The sequence below is a fragment of the Monodelphis domestica genome, chromosome 2 (assembly GCF_027887165.1).
Source record: "Monodelphis domestica isolate mMonDom1 chromosome 2, mMonDom1.pri, whole genome shotgun sequence".
In the NCBI taxonomy this organism is placed as follows: domain Eukaryota; kingdom Metazoa; phylum Chordata; class Mammalia; order Didelphimorphia; family Didelphidae; genus Monodelphis; species Monodelphis domestica.
The window spans coordinates 191791558-191794589 of record NC_077228.1 but is presented as its reverse complement, the minus strand read 5'-3'; positions in this window follow the sequence as shown (position 1 = coordinate 191794589).

The window sequence follows — 3032 nt, the reverse complement described above, 5'->3', positions numbered from 1 at the left end:
AACCAACACATAGTATTGATTCTAAGACAGAAGGGAAAGAAGAAAGAAAAAAAGAGAAAGAAAGAAAAAGAGAGAGAGAAAGAGAAAGAGAGACAGAAAGGAAAGAAAGAAAAGAAAGACATTGAGCACCAAATGTAGGCAACCTCAGTATGACCCACTTCCATCTTTAACCTAAAAGAAAGATTTAATCTCTGCCTCAGCTCCAGATAGAAAGAATCTATCATCCTTTCCTGGCATGAGGACAAGTTTTCTTCTCTTAACAATCAGGGGGCTCATACTATCTCCTACCAAGTCTTGGAGAATAGAAGCCTTTTTTTTCCCTCCCCCTTCTTATTCCTTTTAGTTATTACAGGCTCCTGTAACACCAAAGGTTAGTATCAAAGTGTAATTTCTAGTGAGGTCTGATCTACCTTGGCTATCTGTGAGTTAGCTCCAAATGAGTTGGATCCCTGGGCAAGCTTTCCCCTTGTTGGGTCAGAAACATCCAGTAAGAAGAGACTGAGGCTGGGAAGAAAGCACAGGGAATAGGAATTATTCCCTTGTTTCTTCATCATCCTTTCCAGAAACCATGCCCTTTCATTTCATGAATGTCTACCCTGAGCTCCCCTGTCCTTACTGATGACTTGGGCAACCTGAACCACAATTTCAGGTTGATTTCAATCTCTATATCCGAGTTATCTTCTCCACAGCTTTCCTACCCAATCTCAATACACCCTCTTCATAAATTCCAGCTCAAAGTGCCCCTCTCTGGCCATCAGTCCTTTGATTATTTCCTTCTTCTAGAATGAAACTTCCTTGAAAGTAGGGATTATACTTTTATATTTTTATCTCTAGCATTTAGCATACAGCAAGATTTTAATAAATGCCTTTCCATTTATTTATTTATTTATTCATTAATTCATTCCACAAACAACTTGGTTTTATCCTTCATCCCAGGGATGCTCTCTATTCCATTGTAGGAACAGATTCCAGGTTATTCTTCAGTTTCATTCCACTTTTCTAGCTTGCAAAAAAAAAAAATATCCCCTTCTTCCTGAAATCTTTATTCCTAAATTACACCTCCCTACATAGACATGATCTGTGTGTGTGTATGTGTGTGTGTGTTAGAGAGGAAGTTCCAGAGGTCAGCAGAGTCTAGGATAAGGTGAAAGGGAGAGTACATGGAGGACAAGAGGCCCAAACTGGGACCTGATGTGGGGGGGCAGAGGTTGTAAGGGAACAGCAATTAGGATGAGAGTTATGTGGTATTTTTCTAATCTAAGTAGGATTTCCCTTTTCTCTGTGTTAACTTGTCCTTTATTCTATACTCTTTTCTCCTTTTCCCACTCCAAGAGTCTAAGGACTCATATCTTTAAATCTGGGGAATGTATGATTAATGCAAAGAATTGGGTGCCTGGATTCCTGGGTCCTCTTCTTGATGGTAGCATCAGCCTGGTATGCACCCTAGGGTCAAGTGACTTCTCTCTTCCAGGATATGTCAGTGTAAAGAATAACCTTCAGACTGGCATCTCTTGGAATGAGGTAGGGAGAGTCAGGAGAGGGAATGGGAAGGGTATGTGTGTGAATCCTTATTGTTTCCATTTCCTTTATGTACAGCCTGGATCCTCAGCCCAATGTCTGGTCTAATTCGGGGCTAAGTTGTAGTTTCAATGTCTACATCTCAAATTATGTTTGGTTGAGGGATTCTGCAATATGGTGGATAGGGTACTAGACTAGGAGTCAGGAAGCCCAGGGTCTAAATCTCTCCTCAGGCACTTCTGAACTATGTGACCCTCAACAAGTTAGTTAATCTCGCTGAACCTCAGCTTCCTCAGCTGTGAAATGAGGGGTTAGATTTAATGGGTTCTAAGGTCCCTTCCAACCTTAAATGACCCCATGATCCTTTAGTTCCAATAACTGGGCTGAAAGTGAAATTCTTATCTGTCTACTGAGCTCTAATTCACTTCCCTAGAGGGCAATGGACCTGTTCCCCAGTGGGGATAGATAAGGAATGTAAAGCCCAGATACTTGTCCAGGATCACTCAAATATTCAGTGGAAAATCTAGGATTTGAACCTAGGTCCTCTGCCTCTAAACTCAGTACTCTTTCCATTACTTCCTAGTATGTTGGCTCTTATTTCTTCCCTCTGTTCCAACAGGACATCTGGAAAATTCTATAGACAAAAAAAATTTCATTCTCTGGCCAAACATGGAAAGGACTGTAGAACTTCCTTTGCTTTGTGGGGAGGACAGCTAGAAAAAGAGTTCTGTTGTAAGACCAATTCCTTCCCCTCCAGCTCCAACATGCTCAACTTGTTGAGTCACATCAAATTCAAGATGGCCCAATCAAACCCCAGCATCATAGAGGCAGCCTGGTTATACTGTCATCTTAACTTCTTGCCTGGGCTCCTGAGGATCCTAAGCACCTAGATGGTATTACATGGGCATCTGCAAACTTCTTTTCTTCTGTGGTATATAGGTGGTACAGTGCATAGAAAAAGAAGCCTCAAGTTCAAATCCAGCCTCAGATATTTAGTAACTGTGGGAAATTATTTAAACTGTACCTCAGTTTCCTCAACTGTAAAATGGGAATAATAATAGCACCTGCCTCCCAAGACTGTTGTAAGATTCAAATGAGATATTTGTAAAGTGCATAGCACAGTGCCTGGTATGTAGTAGGTGCTATATAAATATTTATTCCTTTCTACCCTTCTAGTAATCACTACTATTTGTGAATTCCAATAATTTTATTAAACTATTTTAGTCTCCTTACAGGCCTATGTGTTGCAAAAGTCTCATTAGTCATAGGATTGTAGAGTCAAATCTAGAAGGGTATTTAGAGATCACCGAGGCCAATCTCCTTGTTTTATAGCTGAAGAAACTGAGACTCAAAGAGATCAGCCTCGTGATTTGCCAGAGAGTCACACAGATAGTAGCAGGACTAGTCTTTTTTTTTTTAAATCCCTCACCTTCCATCTTAGAATCCATACAGTGTATTGGTTCTAAGGCAGAAGAGCAGTAAGGGAGTAAGGGCTATGCACCTGGGGTTAAGTG